Source organism: Anastrepha ludens, chromosome 4 (genome assembly GCF_028408465.1).
Source record: "Anastrepha ludens isolate Willacy chromosome 4, idAnaLude1.1, whole genome shotgun sequence".
NCBI lineage: Eukaryota > Metazoa > Arthropoda > Insecta > Diptera > Tephritidae > Anastrepha > Anastrepha ludens.
In genome coordinates this window covers 63,259,418-63,283,884 of record NC_071500.1, presented here as the reverse complement: position 1 = coordinate 63,283,884, position 24,467 = coordinate 63,259,418, and the positions used below count along the sequence as shown (strand labels likewise).

Below are 24,467 nucleotides of genomic sequence, written 5' to 3'. Positions count from 1 at the left end.
TCGTTTAAGCACGGTTTCAAATTGATTGTTACGAAATCTAACTTTATTTAACACTACAAAATATAATATTCTCGCAAACTTTTGCCTGACACTGTACAAAAATATTTATGTACTGATACAAGAAATGCAGCTTGACTTGTTTACAGTAGCACAGAAAACAAACTATGTGACATATCACGTTGAAATTTGCCATGTAAGCTTATAACAGTCCTACCAAAAAACAAAAAATTTATTTTTGCCATATGTCATCCGCGGACGGTTTTATTGATAACGTCTCGTTCATATTTGAGCAGAAGGTACATAGGTGCAAATATTATATTATACGAATGATGCTACTTGCTACATGAAACCCCAGGGAAATAATAATATTCTCATTTATCTTACGCTTAGCAGTTAAAGTGGCAATTAGCAAGTGCAGCGCTAGTTATACAAGGGAATATTTGTTATTTTTAATTTTATGTGACACCAAATGTATATACAAGGTATGCTCAAAAAGTAATATGAATTTTTAACTATCCCGAAAAATGCTTGTTTATTCATTATATACATATATTCTGGCCCTCAGAAATCAACATGTGCTAACGCTTTTTCGAATCCTCGAATCACCTCTGACCAAAAAGCGCTTTGGTATAGCGTGAGTACTTCCAACTATGCACATTTTATCACCATAATTGGGGCAGATCTCTGTATTTTCATTAGTCTTTTCCATTTCGGAGACATGAAAAATTCGCGGAGGGCCAATCCGGTGAGTACGAGGATCGAGGCAATATTACGGTGTTATTTTTGGATAAAAAAATGCAGCTTTTCTAATTAATTTGTTTTCTATAGCAGAAAATCGCCGAGCTCAGCAAAACAAGTCCAATGTTTGTATCTATCAAAACAAAAATAAGACCGAAAATCAAACGTATGTCGCCCGCGAAATTTGCTAAACTTACAAAGTCACCTCACTTTATGAGCATACCTCGGACATACATAAGTATGTCAGTAGATATGTGTGCATGTGTGTATGGCGTGCTAGTGTGTGTATGGCGTGCTAGTGTGTGTATGGCGTGCTAGTGTGTTTTCGACTCAAGTTTTGTGGCAAGTGCCATTCTGTTATTGTTTTGAAGTTTTCATCACTCTTAACAAAAGCAACAGTTCTAAAACCGCAGTTTATGTTTGTACGAATATTTGTGTAATAAAAATATTAATTATTTAAAAACTCCTCACTACTCCTTCGACATCGGAGAGTTGCGGTAGCGTAAGTGTGAGCTGTTAACGGTTTTACTTTTTGTTTTCCCCACTTTGCGGATATCGCTTTGCACTACTCTGTTGCTTGCTGCTTTAGCTTCTTTTTGTTTTGCTGCTACGCCGGCTAATCGTTGAGTTCAGTTTTGTTCTGAATTGGAGCGAAATTTAATGGCCACTTTGGCACAAATGCTGAAATCTGCTCAGAATCACGCGCACGCAACAGCTGTGGCTTTGTGTGATGGATTCCCGAGTATACTTATGTACTTATATAGGTATGTATGTATGTAAATTAGGATGTATCATTCTCCATACATAAACAAATATAGTACTAGAATTGTAAAGGGTTTTCAATTTTAAAACTTCGGCCCAAAAAGTTCGGAGAAATATTAAGTTTTACGAGTCTGTACTGACTTGAGAATACCCCACAATAAAATTAGTTTTCAGAAATATTCTTTCCAAAAAAATGCCGCAGTTACATCTGTTTGGAAGCACTCAATGAGTATTAATAAGACCGCATTCATACAGGGTACTTTTCGTTACTACAACTCGTTACTTATACTGTTGGTGCTCTATTAACACCCTTTTCGTTATTGTTCTGCTCAATGTGGACTGTATACAACAAATTACAAGCTAGCAATTGCAAGACGTGTGAACGCACCGGGCACAGCAACAAATAATTCGCAAAGTTCAAATAATAAAAAGTTCCCTGTATCAACGCGCTCTAACGAAATTTGCCTAATATCTAAAGAATGGTTTGATTGAAAATAGTGAGTATAACCATAATAACTAGCGGCGAATCTTGCTCGCTACTTTGAGGTTGCTTCGCATGTAAATTTTTCCTTAAGCGAGCAGAACCCATTTTTCATATGAAACGTCCTGCAGCAATACTTTATTCTTCTATCATCTGAAGTGATTTTTGGCAAAATTATTTTTTAAAACTAATTTTATTCATAAAAAACTCGATTTGTGGAGGTATTTTCAAATCAGTCCAGCTCACGTAAATCTTAATATTTTTCTGAAATACAGAAGTCTCAAACTAGAATAAATTTTATAATTCCCATTGAAAAACTGCAACTTTTTGGGTGAGGCACTATAATGTACATATGTGTATGTATATATGTATGTATATCTGTAGCCGTGGAAATATATTGAGTGATGCGTGTAAAAATTCACAGCAGTAGGGGGAGGCATCAACAACATCAACGGTAACGATAGCATCAACAATAGTAACGGCGAAGAGCAACATAAAAAAATGCAGCCACAATAGCAACATCAGTGACAACAGTAACTACCCTGCAGGGAAAAGCCAGACTAGTATGGAAATATTCTAGTACAGATACTGGTATTTAATAGAAAAAATAATACTAGTTGGTGATTGACTAGAATAATACGGTAATAAAATGATAAATTAGTCTCTAAATTAATTGGCTTTCGTCTAGATAAGCAAGTTTGAGGCTCATTTATGAATTCATCAATTCGATTCGCCATACCTTAGCAAGTAGCGAATAAATGAAACAACTGGTAAAAATAAATGTGTGTTGGTAGCATTAAAAAAAGAGCCGCCAAAAGTTAATTTATTGCGAATCATTTAATGAGTATTAATAAGACCACGTTCATACAGGGCAACATTTGTTGCTTCAACTCTTTACTTGCTCGTGTTCTATCAACATCCTTTTCGTTCCCTTTTTCGTAATGTTGTTGTAGACTGTAGACTAAAAACTTTACAATTGCAAGATGCGTCAACACGACGGGGAGCACTAAAGAGCATTCGCAAAGTTCAAGCAAGAAAAAATTTCCTGTATGAAAACTTGGTTAATATCAGAATTTTTGGTTAATATCGAAAATAGTGAGTTATACCAGTTTTATGAGGTGTAATCATACTCCCTAGAGGCGAATCTTGTTCCATAACTTCTTTTCAGAGCCCGAATATAGCAAGCAGAGAAGTGACGAATTAAAGGCGACTTATGCTTAAGTAGATACTGATGAGTACATTTTTTTGCGCAAACACTATATACAAGCCTATCAAATAGAGGCAACAATTAAGAACATTTCCCTTAAATTTATTCACTTTATATGTAGCTTCCTATCACAAGTCAGTAAGACTGGAGGTAGGGACTAATAGTATAATATAGTTACACCAGCTCAGTTTAGCTTTAAAACGTCAAAAGAATTAATTATTATACTTCGGTAATGCCAGCGATTGGGATTCTACGGCAGGGTCGATTAAATCTCGTTTTCCTCTGAGCTCTTCGATCACAAAAAAAATACAGGATGCAGAGTATTAAATCTCTGTTTGACGGATATTTGCAATAAGGAATCTGTTCCACCATTTTATCAGCAAAAATCTTACAAACGTGTTTAGCACCGACATAATAGACACATAGAGATGAACCTCAAGGAAACGAACTTTTAGATACTATCAAAATCAATGTAAATACTTATTTTAATTAGCGTATTGTATTGCAGAATCAATAATAAGCGTTACCAGCGCCTATGAAACAGAAATGCAGTTAAGAAAAGCTCCTCACTGTGTCGCAACAACCAGTCACTTCCAATACGAATCCGAAATTTAAATAGCATGAATTTTTTAAAGAAATTATTTTGATTTTTTTAGGATTTCCTTATACTGTACATTTGAAGAAATTTTTTAAATGTTTGAACCACGTTTAATTTGCCTAAAAGTGGTTATTTTATTGGTTTTCTTTTGGCTGATATGAACTGGTATTTTGCTGGTTTATGGTCGGACAATTGGCATTTCGTAGGACAACGCCATGGTAAAAATACCACTTGCTACCACTGAAGAAAGATATAAACGAACTGCTGAAGTAGTACTGTTCTAGGTCACTACTAGTACTTTTCCTGCAGGGTAACGACAATATCACACTATTTCTACGTTCAATCATGCTTAAATATGTAAGTATACCTATGTATAACATAAGCATTGTAACAGTTTAAAAAAGAAATTATTTTTATTTTCTCTTCTCATTAATTAAGAGCGCGTGTTGGTTGGATTGATGGTTGATTAAGGCAACATTTAGACATGCAGCATCTGATCTGATGCAGTCGGAAAGTGGGATAATGTACAATTTAATAACAAGCAAAAAGAAATAGAAGCAGCTGATTTCAGAGAATAACTATTAAAATTCGAATGGTTTATTTTTTTCTCATTTTTTTTGTTCCATGAGAATAGTTAATAAATTTTTCAGTTTTTTGACGTGATAACGTCTTATAATTCGATTTAACAGGCTGCACGCACGAAAAAATGTGTCGTTACCTTGCTCATTAGTGTTACCTTGCTCATATGTAGTTACCTTGCTCATTAGTGTTACCTTGCTCTTTAGTGTTACCTTGCTCATATGTAGTTACCTTGCTCATTAGTGTTACCTTGCTCTTTAGTGTTACCTTGCTCATTAGTGTTACCTTGCTCTTTAGTGTTACCTTGCTCTTTAGTGTTACCTTGCTCATTAGTGTTACCTTGCTCATTAGTGTTACCTTGCTCATATGTAGTTACCTTGCTCATTGCATTGAATGAACTGCAAATTCTTTCACCATTCGAAAGCTACATCCTCCACGAGTAACATGGATTATATTTTATTTTGGAAATAGGGCTCGAGATATAGGTCAAAACGTGGACCCGGGTAACCTTCGGATGTGTATGTACAATATGGGTATCAAATGGAAGCTGTTGGTGAATGCTTTAGTCCAGAGTATTTTTCATGCCGCTCCGTGACTAGGGTCTCGAGATAGAGACCAAAACGTGGACCCTAGAATGTGTTTGTACAATATGGATATCAAATTGAAGCTGTTGGTGAATGCTTTAGTACAGAGTATTTTTCATGCCGCTCCGTGACTGGGGTCTCGAGATATAGGTCAAAACGTGGACCCGGGTAACCTTTGGCTGTGTATGTACAATATGGGTATCAAATGAAAGCTGTTGATAAGTGATTTAATACGGGGTAATTTTCATACCTATTGATGACTAGGGTCTGGAAATATATGCCAAAACGTGGACCCGCCGTGTCTTTGCACCGAATTAAACCAAACTTGCACACATTGTTAAGGAGGTATTGAAGATGGTTTCCGTATAGTTTGGATACCTATTGGTAGACAGGGTCTCGAGATATAGGTCAAAACGTGGACCCGGGTAACCTTCGGATGTGTATGTACAATATGGGTATCAAATGGAAGCTGTTGGTGAATGCTTTAGTTCAGAGTATTTCCATCCGCTCCGTGACTAGGGTCTCGAGATAGAGACCAAAACGTGGACCCTAGAATGTGTTTGTACAATATGGATATCAAATGAAAGCTGTTGATAAGTGCTTTAATACGGGGTAATTTTCATACCTATTGATGACTAGGGTCTCGAAATATATGCCAAAACGTGGACCCGCCGTGTCTTTGAACCGAATTAAACCAAACTTACACACATTGTTAAGTAGGTATTGAAGATGATTTCCGTATAGTTTGAATACCTATTGGTAGATAGGGTCTCAGGATATAGGTCAAAACGTGGACCCTGGTAACCTTCGGACGTGTATGTACAATATGGGTATCAAATTAAAGCTGTTGATAAGTGCTTTAATACGGGGTAATTTGTTATGTTATGTTATGTTATGTTATTTTATGTTATGTTATGTTATGTTATGTTATGTTATATTATATTATGTTATGTTATGTTATGTTATATTATGTTATGTTATGTTATGTTATGTTATGTTATGTTATGTTATGTTATGTTATGTTATGTTATGTTATGTTATGTTATGGTATGTTATGTTATGTTATGTTATGGTATGTTATGTTATGTTATGTTATGTTATGTTATGTTATGTTATGTTATGTTATGTTATGTTATGTTATGTTATGTTATGTTATGTTATGTTATGTTATGTTATATTATGTTGTGTTATGTTGTGTTATGTTATGTTATGTTAAAGTATATTATGTTATGTTAATGCTAACTCATTCTCTATATCCATACAAAATATCTATCAAACAAATAAAATTAAAATTTTCTTTTGAAAAATGCAACCATTCAATCAGTATTTTCTTATGACGTTATCACGTTAAACTATCGTCAGTAAACCGACTTTACAGACAACCTCTTTTTTTATGAAATTTCACTTGTTTTAAGAATTTAATTGCTTACCCTTTTATTGATTGGTTGGTGTGTTGGTATATCTGAAAAAAAGGAAAATTTTAACAATTAACTTTATGTGAGACTATTTCAACAGAGTCAAATGAGAATCTATATTGTTTTTAAATAGTGGAATTTGCATTTATGTGAAATAAAAGTTAATAAATAAAATTGCATAAAATAAAAATTTAAATAATACGAAAACTAAATAAATAAATAATATAATGGGAAAAAAAATTTGTGCTTGCTATTTATATTTTTCGCCAGGAAATGGAAAAATTAACATTGGTATGCTTTTTAAATTGCGTGGGATCCAACGCAAACAGATCTCTTTTGCTACAAGACAATGATACAAAATCTTATTTATGCTCGACAAACTCATGCCCAAGGCTATCCAGAAATGGTTGTTGTGCTAGAATTAATCGTTGCTGTGCGTAAATCGATAATGCAAGATCGTCAGTTTGGTCGTACAGATTTTTTTTCGTTTGATACGTTTGATATTGAAGAAATTCAGCTCTTTAAAGACGTTTTGAAAGTATCCACTTCTGAGTGGTAAAAGTGCTTTGCAAATCGGCTTCCAAGGAGAATATTTGGAAAACCAATAAAGCCATTTTCATTATTTATTATTTTTATTTTTTATTAATATATTTTACTCTGTTTTCATTATTGGACGCAAAATACATATGGTAACCTCGTAAAATATGCCAAACTTCTCAAAGAAATGTCAGATGGTGCCTGACAACACAAGAAGTGCCCAAAGCCAGAAATATAGATAGGAACCCTCATATTACCCTAACTACTGTACTTTCTAGTATGCTACCAAAAGCCTTGAAAAAAACAAATAAAAAATATAAATTGATCAGTAATGTCGACAACACCGATGTTAGGTGTAGTACTTTTGATTGGAGAAGTAGTGTTTTCTTAGATTTCCCGGAGAACATATAGTTATGAAGAGAGATATCCGAATAGTGTAGGCGTAGTTTCGCCACCATGGCAGCACACAGACGAACAATAAACAATAAAAGTCATTAATAACCAAGCTTCACCAAAACAAATAATAAAAAAAGTTAGCAAACAATTGATTAAAATATTTTATGGGCGAATATTTTGCAAAGCAAGTTATTGTTGCACAGCAAACAAAAATGGATTTTCGATGTAAGCAAAAGCATAAAAATTACATTACGGATGCGTACATATGTATGTACTCGTATGTGCATGTGTACACTCATAAACAAGTGAACACACGCAACTCAAATACAAAAGAGAGTAGGTATTCATTTTTTATGAAAGGAAACAAAAGCTAACAAGCTGAGCCGAAAGCCTCACACTGGAATAAAAAAAGAAAAATACAATGCCGAGCATAAAATTACGGACACCAAGAAAATCGCAATTGATAATTTGTTTAGTTAACAGCTACGTGAAATTGATGATTAAAAAAGATGATTTGAAAAATAAAATCTACTTTTGAGTTGTGTATAGAATTATTCGAATTTCGTAGTTTTTTTTCAATAGAACCATTTCTGGTTTTTACATAACTTTCCCAAATGACCAATTTAAAAATAACACCACTTTGCATATTAGTAGCAATAACGGACAATCTAACAGTAAGTTTTCTCAATATATTGCCGGGCCGCCTTTAGCTTTAATCAGGACTTTTATGCGAACCCAATTAATCAAATTTCGCCTTATTTCCTTTATTGTCATTCTACAACCCCAGCGGTTTGGGAATCCGATTCAAGTAAAACAAAGACTTAATCCTCCTCTTCATCAACTGTATCTTCAAAAAATTATAAAGGTTATCTAAAGTGATGACGTAGGAGCTATTACTAGATGAGCCCATGGTGGAAATCCCTATTCCTGTGAAATATATTTTATTTTTTATTAAAGAAAAAAAATTATGAGCCATTTAGGTATAGTTTTAGAGCATAGAATGGTAATGAGTTTATGGGTTCAAACTTTTCTCCGTCTATTCAGAATTTCATTTATTGCTTCATCCATTAGGACCCTCTTTCAAACACCGTAATAGAAAAGCCAACTCCAGACGGCTCGAATACAATTTTGAATATCGCTACGTCGAACATACTCGTCTTTAAAGGGTTTATCAATTCTTCTCCTTGTGATGTGGGGCTTACCGGCGATAGAAAAATGTTTAAATTTCGATTAATGTCGAAAAATCTCTTTTCTCCAATCAATTCCTAACAGATTATTTGAGCATTTTCGTTGTCAAATGTAGAGTTTTGGCAGAACATCGACTGGTCAAATCAACAGGTTCTGTGCCACACTTCGAATCTCTTTGGCAGTTTTGAATCTAGTTTTGCAAACTTGAGAATTCTATAAGCGATCCTCCCTTAAACTGGTATTTCCCACGGTTTCAGCATCGATGATTATGCTCTTCATACACCTGAACCTTTCATAATATTTCAATAAATATTCGACGGCAGATTGGCTAAGAATCACATTTTTCGCTTGAGAGTTTTTCGACAAGAGGTTAGTAAATGTTGCTCTTTTTAAACTCCTGGCTAACCAGAATCGACCCCGACACACTCAAAATTGTTCGGTAAGTGGAGGTACTCCGCACGCTACTAACTCACGAGCCCCCTTAAACTCACTCACCTAACAATCTTCCCCCTTTAGACCCACCCCGCCATAAAGCATGTTTCTTGGGTTTACAGTTATATATGATCGACGACGACTGGTAACTACACCGTGTCTGGCAGCGCTTGATAAACTGCTACAACAGAGTCTGAGCCGAAGTTATTTGAAGGGTAAGTGAAAAAATGTATCGCACAACTAAAGGAAATGAAACATAAAAAATGAATAAAAAAATAAAATAACAAAATACGATTAATAAAGCGGATTTGAAAATAAGAATAAGCAAAACAAAAGCCTACTGCTGTCGTGCCTGTGGCAGTGACACTTGGGAGTCAGCAAATATGAAACACGCAACTACAAACGTGACACGCACATTGAATAGGATATACAATGTATTGTTGAAAGGCAAGTGTTCCGTACAGTGGGCGAAGAGTGTAGAAAAGGCATAACAAGATATAAAATATATATGTACATATGCATCTGAAGAAGGTAGGGTAAAGAAGTTTACTTTCAGTTTCTACTCATTTTATTAAAAATGTCGAAAAAAACTAGTCACATTTTCGGATCAAATATCCGAAAGGGGTGTTTGATTAGCAATGATGACAAGTATGCGTTGGAACCAAAACGGATTAGTTGTTCGTTTGGTGAAGCGAAGCACTGCGGAAACATTAAGCATGGGAAGGACAAAGTAAATTGCAAGGTGTCACTGAAAAAAAAAAACCAAAAACAGATATGACCTTGAGAAGATTGCTTATTGAGTAAGAGTCCCATTATCATCAAGAAAATATGTGTAGAGTAACTGCATGTACTTTGGTATAGGTGGGTAATATGGTACAGCAGCTTTTTTCGAAAACTAAGTGCATTGAAATAATTGAACCAAGCTAGATAGTTTGGAATAGTCTCTAAATATTAAGAAAGCAATAAAGTATAAAGTTAGCAGCTATTAGTGGGTTGCGTGAAAACCATATAAATTTAGTAATACAATAGTTACAATTATTTCAATCAAACAGTAGCTCGTCTATTGTTGTATAGGTAAAGGCGGCTAAAATGGTAAAAATATTCACAAAATGCCTAACTCTAGTCTAGTTCTAAAAACATATATCCAGGTCTAACTGGGATCTATAGAAACTTTGCTGAAGTCGACAGAACACTTGCTAAACCAAGTTTAACAATGTAAATGTGGTAAATGTGATCTCACCTTGACGATAACCTGCTCTAAAGAGTTAGATGCGATGCATTAGATTAGTTTAGGTTAGATGGAAACTCGCTAGACTCTTTGGCTGAATACGACGATTTTGAAATTCAGTCTTTTTTGCCATTTGTTCTTGTACAGATGGTCTTCAAATGAATTCAGTAAGAGCTGGTCACACGGCGTTTCTAACAAACAATTGAATGAACGCGGCTAGGCTTTAACCCAGTTTCCAAGGCTTGCCAAAATAGTGCAAATTTTAAAAATGAATTTTCCGATGTAAATTTAAACGATTAGACGAGGACTACTCAATAAATCTTATACTAGAAATTGTTTGAAAGGCGGTAAGAAAAAGTCATCTCAACATCTATTCCTGCTTTTGTTAAATAGAGAATTAAATATTTTGATGTTAACCTAATTAACTACCCCCAAGATATTTTAGTAGACAAAGCAGCTGAACGACTGCTGACGGTGGCAGCAGCGCTGGGATGAGTCACAAAGCGGATATTGGACCAACAAACTCATACCACGTTAATGAGAAAACATGAAAACACCGACTATCACCTCTCGCAGTTGCTCAGCAGACATGGCTGTTTTCAGGAATACCTGCACCGTTTTAAGCTGGCAGACGGCTCTTTCTGTACAAGCTGCCCGAATCTGACGAAAACATAGAACACGTCATGTTTTATTGCGACCTCTTCAGAGAATAATGAGCTATCCCGGCTCAAGCCCGGTAACTTCTCACCACCTTCCTAAGCTCCCGACCCCTAAATGCCTTTATCGGAGACCAACCACCACCTAACGCAGAGGAAGAGTTATGCATGGAACTAGCTATTACGAGTTTAATGGAGGCGTAAAGCTGCAAGATCATTTTGGTCGACATTTTACAGAAGACACTTACATTTATCCAATGTTTTCATAAAAGTTGCTCACTAACTAACTTCGATAAAGAGACTTCGAGAAATTGCATTTATCGTTTCACTTTGCCACAAACATAGCTTGCAAGCGAATAAATAGCCTAACTTTGTATTATACATAGGCATGCATATGTATGTAAATAAATACTTACACACACGAAAAATCAATTGGTCTGATAGATGTTTATCTTTTACTGCATTTAATGGGCATGCGCACACACATATGTTCATATACACATACAGACATAAATACATTATGAACTCAGTAACCACATGTGTATCGGGTGTTTTTTTTAGCAACATGAGAACTATCAATGTCTATAACTATGATTTGACAGCTGTGTTGGCATTTCTGTTTAGTAAGATTTCGCAAGACATCATTAGTCGTTTAATGCCAAGATAGAGCTTCCAAATTGTGGAAATTTACTCTGAAAAAAATAAATATGTTTACGAAGCTCATCGATCCCTGGCGATATCATCGGTCCTAATTCCTTTCGAAATGAGGAAAGAGCTGCCGTCACGGTGAATGGCGAACGCTATCGAGCCCTGCTGACTGAATTATTGTTTTCAAAACTTAATCAGCTACACAAGGACGACATTTGATTCCAACAAGACAGCGCAACCTACAATACAGCGCGCTTAACAATCGATTTATTGCAATAATGAAGCTATCATTGGGGCCATGCGGTCAGATTTATTGGAAAAAGTAGTCAAAAATTAGACTGATCGAATGGACCTTGTAAACCGTCGCCGCGGCGGACATTTACCTGATGGCATATCAAAAAAAAAAGCATGCCAGATTATAATAAAAGAAAAACAGGCCAACAAGTTATGTATTATCATTTCAAATTCTCAAGAGCTTAAAAAAATAACCCAATATTTTAACGCATTTATCGACTTTTATTTACAAAATTATAAATACACAAAAATATGTATGTCAAGTGTGCATGCGTATGCATTCATGCTGGTTTGATTTTGAGCACTTAATTGACACCGCCGCCATACCGACCCATCGTAGCTCGGTAGTGTTGCCATAAATTTAATACTTTATGAGTTGGTTGACATAGAAATGACATTTTAATGCATTCGGGAACGGGTGAGATAGCATTAATGTTGCAACAGCTACCGCTAACCAGAGTTATTGTAATTCGAAAGCACTGAGGTAGGTATACTAATGTGCATGTGTGAGTGCTTAAACGCAATACGTTATCATTCAGGCTCTCGACTTTACCGGCATGAACTTATGTATGTGCAGATGTATATGTGTACGCTGGTGTATGAACAAACGCGTATTCTTGTAATCGAAGAGATATGCACAAAAGTAATAACTTCCAACAATCGACTTTGTCCCAAAAGTAATAATTTCCCTCGAATTTTAATGAACTGTGCTTGCATAGGTACCGATTTTATTTGTGGCTTTTTTTTTTTTTTTGGGTAATACATCGGCCTAAGAAATTCTACAAGCCTTTAAATGTAAATATTAATGTTCTAGAGACACCCATTTTTTCGGGATCTCGCTATGACAATCCCAGAATTCCGCGATCGGTCCCAGGATTAAGGCATTCATTATTTTGCAACAACTGAAGTCGAAACAAATTGTAACACATACATATCTTATAAAGTAACTTAAGGTAAAATGCTTAACACGGAGTCAATAAAAAAGAATATAAAAAATCATCGAAAATGTTGAGCCAATTCAAATGTGCATCTTATTATTCTAAAATTTAATGGGCTATAAAACTGATCACCAACCAATTTTTTTTTATTTCTTATTAAAAAGTGTTTTTTTAATTCTTCTTAAAAAGTGTTTTTTTATTCTTATTAAAAATTGTTTTTTTTTTTTTAGCAGTCGCCCTCGTCAGACAATGGCAAGCCTAAGAGTGTATAAGTATTTTGCCATGAAGAAGCTCATAAAATAACCATCTGCCGTTTGGAGGCAGCATTAAACTGTAGTTCATCAAGACGCACACTACAAATTGGAGGGTAATGTAAGCGCCAATTATACTGAGTCCTGGCATAAGTCCTGTTACATGTAAAGTCCGTTATAGGTATGAAATTAGAATCCTTTTTTTAATGAAGTTAGTTTTATTTAAACACGTAAATATTAAAAACAAAAATTAATTTTCTTTCAAAATGGTCCATTTGCTTTTACACAAGCCTTCAAACGATAAGGTAATTCAGCTATTGCAGCACGCGCAGTTTACATTGATATTGACGTCGCTGCTCGAACCAAAGGTTGTTTGAGGCTCTCTTTTCTGTGTGGTCTTCGATAGGTCATGTTTTCCAATTCTGACGACAAACTGTAGTGCAACGAATTCCGATCTGGATTTCCAGACAATCAATCATCTGCTCCTATGAGTCCAGGAATATTTAAAGCTATGGAAATTTAAATTTGTTTACTAATGTTTTCGAAGTTACACGCAAATTTGAAAAGGCGTTTCAGAGAATGTTTGCCATATGTAAAGTGCTTTTCAAACTTTAAACTCGTTTTTTTCAAAACCGTGTTTTCCAAGGCGGTGGAAACGATTTCTCAAAAACGGCTGAACCGATCGTCTTAAAATTTTAACACAACCTTCTCAGATATATTCTCCAGGTATTAATCGAAGGAATGAGAATTCTGATGATTTTTTCTATTTTTTTAGGCAATTTTTCGCGAACATTTTTCTAGAAAATTCGATTTTTTTCCTATCGGCGCCAATTTTATCAAAAATTAAAATTTTGACTATTCTTTCGATTAATATCCACAAGAGAATCTAATTGGTTTTTCGGTGTCAGATAATCCACAATAATAATATTTTGTCCACCGCCGAACGCTTTGCACTTCAATATTTTCAATAACTTTACGTGCTATAATTAACTTTAAAGTAGACATTATTTGAATAATTAAAAATTGTATTTGTTTAATAAAATCGTTATTTGTAAAAAATTCTCAAAAAAACGTGATTTTTCAGCCTTACAAGTGTATATAACCCCTTAACTAACAGAGTGAAAAATATTGACATAGCACAGGTGAGGAGCGGAAGCTTCTTGCCAATCTTCGAAAACAAAAAAATCGTACTAATTTATTGATGAGTCACTTGGATGGTCCAAAAATTCTTGTAAGTCCGTCAAGCTAAAATAATCCACAGAACGGCGTAGTGGCAAAACGAAAACGAATTGATAATTTAATTGTGATTCTTACCAAGGCGGATCCTTTTAAGTCATCAAAGGCCATTGTAACAGAAGTCAACAACGCACTGTACGGCGGCGATTGTACAGCATGAACCTAGCAGGCAGAATAGCTCGTAAAATTCGTCTATTGCAACAAGAAAGCAAATTTAAGGAAGAGGAAACATTTTGCCCAAGAACACAAGCGATGGTGTGGACCAGAAAAAATGGTATAAAAAAACTTTGGAATGATGAAGCAAAAATTAATTTATTTGCAAATAAAGATGGGCGAATTGTCAGACGTCCTAAAGGAGAAGAGTTCTCACCGCGGTTCACAAAAAACAATAACAATCAAGCACGGTGTCGGCAACATAATGAATTCAGGATGCCTCTCTTGGTAAGGAGTAGGACCATTAACCTCATAACCAATAAAATTGACAAACTTATTTACAAGGACATACTACAAAGTGGTGCTACGATTTCCTGAGAAAAATATACCACTTCATTGACTTTTTATGCAAGATAATGACCCAAACACTACTCAATTAGTGATTAAAATTTAGCTTGAAAAATTACTTTTATTCAATTCAAAGTAAAAAATGTGTGAAAATTATACAAAATTAAAAATCAATTTACTTTTGCTCGATATGACCTTGCCTGTGGCCTTGAGACGATCCAGAAACGATTCGCACGCTACCCGAATGTGACTTGTAGGTATTTTGGCCCACTCGCGGTCAATGGTTTTTTTCAGCGCCTCGAGACTGGTGAATCTTTTAGATCGGACCTTGCTCTCCAAAATGGCCCAAAGAGAATAATCCATCGGATTCGGGTCTGGTGAATTTGAGAGCCATTGTGTGGATGTTATGAAGTTCGGAACGTTGTTTTATAGCCATTCTTGGTTCACTCGAGCTTTGTGAGACGGTGCCGAGTCCTGTTAAAACGTCCATGGTCTGCCACCGAAATGTTTGTCTGCCTACGGCTTCAAAGCAACCTCCAGAATACTTTCCCGACAATATTTCGCATTTACCTTGACGTCTGGATCAATGAAAACAATGGGAGAGCGCCCTTCTGCGGTTACAGCGGCCCAAACCATTACCTGTGGCGGGTGCTGCCTGCTGGTGTCCAATCGATGACTCAAATTCTAGTATCAACGGTCGGTCAAATAATGCCTATCGTTTTGGGAGTTTACGAATTGCTCAATTAGAAACAATTTTCTCGTCTCTGTTTTGTTTTACTTAAACATTCCCAGTACTTTCTGATAATAAGGTGTATGTATATACATTTACAGAAGTATATAAATATGTAGATATATGTGAAATCAAAGTACGTGAAGTGTGTGGAAGTGGGGTGGGTGTTTGCATTTTAAATCGATTTCAATTCACTGAATCTATGCCAAAGAAGATTTTACGGTCAATTTGCAGACAGCAATGAAGTAATCGAATCCGATTACTGGCACTTTGTGGAGCAACAAATCGACATTATTTGCTACGAGTTACAGAATAAAAGTGACAAAAAGTCTTACAACAGAACACCAACACAATTATTGCTATACATACCCGTACAGCGAAGGGAAGAAAAGTGATGGAATGTAGTGGAGCAGCGAACAATGACAAGTTTTAACATTTGAACAACAATCATTCAAAAACATGAATAAATATGCTGTATCACACAGCCACCCATATGTATGGCAGGCATTTGATACAACAAGAATCATGCAACAGACAACAAGCTCTGCATTGTTGTACCCTCTCACTTCATCGAAACCTTCATATGGCCCGCCGCTACTGCTGAGTCAATATTACCAAGTTTTTATGTACTACTACGCTAAAAAAAAATTACTTTGTCGTACAATTTTCTAGCTAAGAGAGCATCAAAAGCTGTGCTGAATCAGCAAACTGCTGTAAAATTTGACGGTAGCCACACATGTACCCCTCCTTCCTCTGGGGTCGTGGTTGTGTGATGAATATCTTGCAACTGCTTTTGTTGAGGAGTGAACATTGCTGTCGCCAACGCTATTTGAGAGTTGCCGTTGTCGGTTAAGTTATTTCATCCCCACAAGTCTTGCGCTTTGGTAGAAAGCAGAAAGAGAGCATACCAAAACACAAATTCTTCACAAAGTCCGACAATAGGTAGATAGCAAAAGAACAGTACGGGGCAGAAGAGAAGTAAAAATTGGAACACAAATGCCTTGAGATTATTTCACAGATTCCTTTTTATTGTTCTACACAAACTTCACAGCATATTTTCCAGCGCAATTCGTCAGTTGTGCTGTAAATCTCAAATATAGATAGGAAAAGAGAAAGAGAGCGAGAGCAAACAATGGAGCACTGGTTAAAAATGCAAAATTAACACCCCCGCTCGCTCTGCATGACTCCAAATGGTTATGCACTGCTCATTTCGACCGACCTACCAAATATTTCTTTTTCTTTACTTAGCTCATTTTTTCATATACAGTTTACAGTATGCTTATAGTGAATTTCCCCAATGACTTGATGGCTCATACTGATGCTGACGTTTAAAAGCATTTTTGTTTCAAGGCAAATTCGCCGAGCAAAAGTGCATAAGCGCATAGATGTATATGTAAATAAATAAATGGATGTATGTAGTAGTGTATGAAAGTGTCATTTAAAGTTTAGAGTAGTTATGAGTTGAGGGTATTGCAAGCACAGTTGCTTAGGTGTCCTATTTAAACACTTTCCCCAAGCTAGAATAAAAACACCAAAAAAAAAAAAAAATTACTGCCATTTTTCGACTCACACAAAGAGATAAAAACAAATTTCTAATTTCTTGCAAAAAATTGTTCAGTGCTTGCTCTATACAAAGAGGAATACAGCCGTAACAGAAAGACTGTGACTAAGCTGTCCAGGTCCGTGGAGAACTGGTTCTCCGGGCACCTGAGGTACATTCTTTTCCACTTCGTTATCATCTCTTTAGCACCATTAATTCAGTGAACCATTCGTTTTTAATTGAAAAACCATGCACTCATTTATGACAGACTCAGTGAGTTAAATCTTTTTCACTTATTTAGTGTTGTTGGTAGAAGTGAAGTTGTAGAGGTGAAAAGGTACTTAACATTCTGTTTATTGTAGTTGTTGTAGCAGCATAAATATTCCTCATGCATACCGTCTTTCTAAGCTCAAGATCCCCGAATACCATCATTGAACTCCAACCACCAGCGCAGACAAAGACCCACAGCTGTCTCTTGAGACCCGTGTTATCTTGACATAATTAGGTTCGGCATATTGTAGTAGGTTAAACTCCTATCTAAGCAAAATCGACCCCGACACACTCAACATACGAAAGTACCCGTGCGTTGCTAATCAACGTCGCCCTCTTAATCCCACACACCTAAGCCCCTATTCCTTTGGACCCAACCCGTCAAGGATCATGTTTATTGGGCCAACTTTCTGAGTTAGGAACTTTCCTTGTTAAGAAAGTCGTGCTTTTAAGTCATGTGGGAGCGCTACCGGGAGCTGGAAAAGGAAGACGCGTATTATCAGAATGAAGAAACGAGAGGCCGAAATACGTGAGTGTGAGGAGCTTGTGATACTGGCCTACAAGAAAAATGCACGTAAATTCTACCAGAAAGTTCGGCGACGAAAAGAAGGTTTCAAGACCGGGACGATTTCCTGTAAGAACAAAGACGGCGATCTGGTATTTGACATCCAAAGAGTTCTTGCCTTATGGAGGCAACACTTCTCAAACCTTCTAAACAATGACAACTACGCATGTCACAAAGAATGTGAAGATTATTATGCTACCCGACCATGACGAGGTGAGAATAGCGATAACGCGGCTAAAGAACAACAAAGCCGCCGGCGCCGACGGACTGCCGGCTGAGCTATTCAAACATGGCGGCGAGTAGCTGGTAAGGTGTATGCATCAGCTTCTATGCAAAATATGGGTCAGGTGAAAGCATGCCTGCCGATTGGAATTTAAGTTTGATCTATCCAATCCACAAACCACTGAACAGTAGGCGCACTCACGTATCAGCACCCACGTCACTGTTGACAGTTATGATTTCGATTAACATTATAATAATGTCACCGGGACACCTGAGTTTTTGAGAGAAAGATTCTGCAGAAGATTTTTGGACCTTTGCACGTACCTCATATCATATTTCGTCTACATTTTTAGAGGTGGTAAATGAGATTAGTCTTTGGGTATTTTTTGATTAAAAATTTAATTTTGTTTTGCATATTAATTATGCTATTTCCAAATCTTTTGCAATAATTCCTTTTGTACGATGCAATAGTTAGTCTTTCTCAGATCCATACTCTAAGGTTATTGCCTCATTGGGAGGCCTTATCAACAAATTTCCATAAACCAAATTTCCTTATGTCTAACACTGCATTATAGAAGAATTTTTTTAACAGGATATTTCTTATTTAATATAGTCTCTAGACAATTATAATATTCTGATCTGTTTCACGTTGGCACTATCAAGACTGTAAGTGGCTTTAATGTCCCGTTTAGTAGAACACTTCCTGAGTTGAATAATCTCTTCGTTTCATTGGGCTTTGATATCTTGGTTAATAAATTTTGTTTTAGGTCTCAATTAAAATCATTACTATGAAAGAATCTTGCCATTTGTCTTCCCTTTTTTAATTTTTAGTAAATGCAAATGTAATATAATATGACTTACTTAATTTTACTTGTAACCAGTCTGTAAGAACTGTAACTGGTTTGCAAGTATTATAAATTCGGAAACAAAATTTTCTTTGTTATAAAGAAAACAAATAATTCAAAGATTTTTTCGATTTAGACTGTGTGCGAGTTTGCAAACCCTGAGGTCTCCAGCTGTGCTTGAATTTACGAAAACAGCAACTAAGCTATGCGAATTCGTTTGACAGCCTAAATAGTTTATTTTCTTTCATCAAATATATAATTTTTTGTGGCTGAATTATTCCTATTCACTGCATTAACGACATTTTCTAGTGATATAGGATTTTTCTTCGTGTAGGAGAAGTGATCCCGCACACAGCCAAAAAGACCGGCATCTCGGGGGTCCGGTATTGACATCCCTAATATTATCTACGAAATCTGGTAAAAACAAAATATATCAACCGTTGGATTACAAATATGTACGCATGTATATGTAAGTTTTAACACAAATGCACAATTCCAGCTCTCTCTATTGACTATAAGATAAGGTTTTCTGCGTCGCTTCAATTATGTGCCTTACGAGCTTACAACAACTTTTTCGCTGAATAAAGAACGTCTGGTATGGCTTTGCAGCTTGACGCCTTAATTGACTTAGATGACTGCCAGTAGAGTTTTTGACTTATGCATACAAGTATGTATATGTACATGTATGTATATGTATATATAACTAAGTTTTTATAATAAGTAATAAAAAGCGTAAATCGAATAGTCTTATGTTGCTCATTTGAACCTTCGTCTGTTGTAAATGCAGTGACTGTGAATGTCAGAAGGTCGTTTCCGATTTATGTTAAGATGTTTTTCCCCTGGGGAAAAACTTATAAAAAAGCGGAATGGTGTAGTGAAAGTGATATAAGAATAATTTCTTATAATGAACTTAATACTTTTACGAGGGGGGTTGTTATTTATATTTTCAGCGTTGGGCACTTCTAGTGTTATCAGGCGACACTTGACGTTCGCATTCTGAAGTTAGCGTATTTACCGTAAACGCATTACCCCTACTAACATGCTGGTCAACTTTGAGATTTTATCGATATTATGGACATTTTCTTTAAGATCAAAAATGCCTGAACGGAATCGACGAAACCAAACTTGTACGTAATTAGCTCTTACAGCACGGCACCATAAACACCATTCACAATTTCTGCGGCCTGGTTTACATTTTCGCCTTTATCAAAGGAAAATTGTAAAATGTACAGAATTTTCTCTTTGTTGACTTCCTTTGCTGATACCCTGTAACTCATAACTGTATAGAACCAACAAAAAACAACCAAGAATTTCTTTAGTGTGAAATGTCACCTTGACAACGAGAATAAACTTTAAATTGTTTGATCGATACTTTACAATATATCGATCATTACAGCCATATACCGTGAAAATAATGGATTCCTTCTTCCCCAAATTAATATTTCCCAATTTTCAGCACGAAAATATTATGTTTCGGGTATAATACTTAAAATATTTGTAGAACAATTATTAAAATTAATTGTTTGGAATTATTAATAAATTGATATGGTTTGGACTATTAAAGAGTGTTCGAGAAACTTCGCCAACTTGAAACAATATTTATAATCTTAAAAGAAAAATGAATTTTGATATAAATTTTAATTCTTCTGCAAATTTTAACTTTTATATTACATATGCAGATACATTTTTTTTAAGTTTAAATTTTTTCCAATATAATTTTTTTAAACTAAAATTTACTCTTTTGTAAATTAAAACTATTTGTATATATTTATTTATATTTTAATTTTTTTATATATTTAATTTTTGTTATAAAGCTTGATTTATTTATAAACATCATTTTTTTTATAAATTTAAAATTTTCAATGAAATTTGAACTCTTTGTATAATTTAAATTTTTTTTTGATAATTTAACCCTTTCACTACCATACAAGAATTGCATGAGGAATTTAATTTTTTTTTTTTTTTTAATAAAATCTTCTATTTTATAAAATTGTATAATTTTTTTATAAATTTTACGATTTTTCTATAAATTATATTTTATGAGTTTAAATTATTATTTTTTTTTTTTTGATAAATTTGAAACGTTACACTACCATGCGGATCAGGCATTCCATAATAAATTTAAAAAATCGGCAAAAATACAATTCAGCTCATATTTCAGTAATAAAACATCTCATTGGTAGTTTTTAGTATTTTCCGTTAATAGTCAGTTGATTTGGAAGCCTTCAGTGAATGCATTACAATTAGTTGCCAGCAATCTTCGTTGGATTCGCACGTTCGTACTTCGATAGGATATATAATACATACTTAGGTAGGTAGGGTGGCTGTCACAACGACACACTTAGACCTTCCGTATGTCCATTGTGATACCACAGGAGCTTATCCTTACCCTATGGGTTCTTTTTCAAACCATCCGGTAACTTTAATAAACGAGCAAAGCTTCGTTAGTTTTAGATGCGCTATGCCCGCTACATCATTTAAAATGGAGGTATCAAGAGTGCGGAGCCTCCTTATAGCTAAGCTTTCACCCTCACATAAAAGGTGTCTGACTGTTTCCTTTTCTTATGTATTAAGACAGCTTCTACAGAAATCGAAGTACGGGAGTCCTAACCTTCTAACGTGGCTGCCTATTATACAATGACCAGTTAATACCCCTATCATTTTTCTTATAACTAACTTCTCTGTTAAATCTTAACAAGCTTTTTGATCGGCCGCTGTTCTATTTCGGCCATGTCTGTCTGCTTAATTCACATGTTGTGAGGTTTCGCCAACTTGTATTTACCTTGTTGATAGTTTCCCTATCTAAATATATGTAAGTAGTTTTTAAGTGGCTATAGGCATAGCGTCTTTTCGAGTTGGAGATCAAGCGTAGTATCGGTTCGAGCAAGTTCATCTGCTTTGCAGTTTCCTACCTGGCACCCTAATAAGGTGCATTTTGTGGAATTTAGATACGTCATTTAGACTTCATTTGTGGATAATACTCTCGTTTTTATTACCGTAAATCCCTCTTTTATGGCAGTGACTTCCGCCTGAAATACACTGCAGTGATCAGGTAGACGAAATGATTAGCTAACTCCGAGTTTATCGGAGTAAACCCCTCCACCTACTGTGTTGTCTAGTTTTGAGCCATCTGTGTAAATGTTTATATCATTTTCTCTAACAATAAGCCCGTTATCTCATTCCTTTGTAAGGAAATACTGGGGATTTATTTAAGTTGATATCCTTGGTCTTACAGAAATCCGTTGTACCAGGAATGCAGAGCAATTTTTCTAAAATTGAAGAGTGCCCTCTTTCGTAGAGTATACCGATTTCTCTTAATCTGAGAGCTGCCTTGCTTACAAATTGCTCTATTGGTAATAGGTTAAGCATAATGTTTAGTGCCTCTGTGGGTGTGGTCCTCAGGGCTCCGCAGATGCAAAGACTGGCCATTCTTTGTACAGGTACCATTTTTTGATATATAACTTATCTAAAGCCAGCCACAATACTAGAATACCGTATGTTAGGAGCTAGGTCTTACAATTGCTGTGTAAAGCCAACATACGATAAATGGGGAAAGACCCCAAATTAGTCCTATTAGCTGTTTACAAGAGTAGAGTGCTATTGTTGCTCTTTTTACTCTATCTTCGACATTTGACTTCCATCTCAGTTTTCTGTACTAGACCTAAGTAGCGGGCCTCATCACTGAATGGCAGTGCCGTTTCCTTCTGAGGGACATTACATTTAAAAAATGTTTTTGCGCTATCCAAAACAATTACCTATGATTATGTAAACTAGCTGCTTGGTACTAGTACGGAAGTGAAAGGGTTAAATTTTTATTATGTGTGAATTTTTCCTAATTGTACGGTAGTGAAAGGGTTACATTTTTATAGCATGTGATTTTTTTTTTATAAATATTAATTTGTTAATAAGTTTTATTTTTTTTTTTTGTAAATTTTAATTTATTTCATAAGTTTCGTTTTCTCACAAATTTTATGTTTTTCTATTCGCTGTCCGAAGAAAGTATCTGCATTTTTGCAAACTAGCTCGTTGGTACTACTAAATTTTTATATTTATTGTTTTTATTATGTGAATATTTTCTTTATAAAATCTATTTCGGTTAATTATATTTTTTTTTTGAATTTTAATTTCTTAATAAATCTTAATTTTTTTAATATATTTTCATTCATTTTGTTATTTTATTTTAGCCCATAAGTTTTATATTTTTCCAAGAGTTTTTTAATTTCTATTCTGTGAGCTCAAGGCCGGTTGAACACTAATTACAAAACTAATTAAATTATTGATATTATTTAATTGTCAATTAAATGTCAGAGATTAAATGTTAGAGAAAAAAAATATAAAAAAAATCAGATCCACCCAAAGCCTCCTATTACACACGCATACACAATCGGTAAAGATGTGTAAAACAAACAAACTTTTGAGCTGAAAATGGTAAAGCGATTCTCAAATATTATTGCGAGAAAAATGTTAGAAGAAACTATTTTTTTTTATTAGAAACTAGTATTTCCCTCCATTAGATTATTTGTTATCAACCGAATTTTACATTTATTCACCATAAAAATTCGAATAACCCAAAACTTCCTGTTTCCCATCTCTCAGCAAGGAAAAATTGTATAAAATAAATAGTATTGAAGTGTAACGTATTACATTTTCTCATATGTATGTGCCCATGCATGTATTTTCTTGTTTTCGTATTTTATATGGAAAGCACTCGCTTTCCGGTTGGTATTCATTGAATTGTAAATCTGCGCAACCAGTAAGCCTTTCAATAGTACCAGTATATATCCCTCAGTATAATCATATGTGTGTATGTCTGTATGTAGTATTTCTGCTACTTTATTATTCCGCCAGGAAAAGAGAAATCAATATTTATCAATGAAAATGCTACAACATGAGAAAGTTAGCAAGCGAACGGAGTACCTAAGCATGGTTTGTGGGGTCGTGTGCATGTCTGTATGTGTATGGTTGATGGCATGAACATACATGCATATGCCTCCGATGAAGATGTCCCTCAACAATAGGAGAGATCAAATACAGAAGGTAAAAGGGCAGTCGGGTTAGAAGCTATCGCCTGCAAGCCAACCGGCTTTAAATTTTTTTTTTTTTGGTTTTTTTGTTGGTTTTGTAAAACTTTTACGCGTTCAGCTCAGCCCTATTGCAGCGCTATTCAAATATAGTGTTCGGAAGCAACAATATGTGTACTTGCGCTCAGAATGGAAAAAAAGAAAATGCATGTGCAAGAATACCCCGACGGAAAAATCTGTAGTATTCGGATTGAAGGATACAATATTTCTTCGATGTTTTGAAATCCATATGAGTTAGTAACTAAGTTTAAAATAAGTAATTTCTAGTTTGTTTTAATGACCTATTAAGTACATGGATTAAAGATGGCCACCTTCTAACGAACAGACGTATCCCATTAGAAGTAGACATACAAATACTCGAGGTCACTTTATCGACAAAAATAGTGGTGAAATGCCTAGGAGTGCAGTTAGACACAAGGCTAACTTACCGAGCGCACATAAACCATGCCACAAGAGCTGCCAAAGTAAGCGGCATGTTAAGTAAGCTCATGGCAAACCTTGGAGGTCCAACGCAGAACAAGCGCAAACTTTTAATGGACACGACG

The 24,467-nt window shown here is 35.2% G+C and overlaps 1 protein-coding gene across 5 annotated transcripts in view; it reads right to left on the bottom strand.

The window, feature by feature from the left end:
• The window catches only part of LOC128859582 (tyrosine-protein kinase Src64B), a 187,049-nt gene that overhangs the window by 125,279 nt on the left and 37,303 nt on the right, over positions 1 to 24,467 (bottom strand). For all 5 annotated transcript variants that reach the window (XM_054096515.1, XM_054096512.1, XM_054096513.1 and 2 more), the window contains exon 3: positions 6,380 to 6,411. The gene's annotated coding sequence lies outside the window, so the exon portion shown is untranslated. The remainder of the gene's footprint in view (positions 1 to 6,379; positions 6,412 to 24,467) is intronic.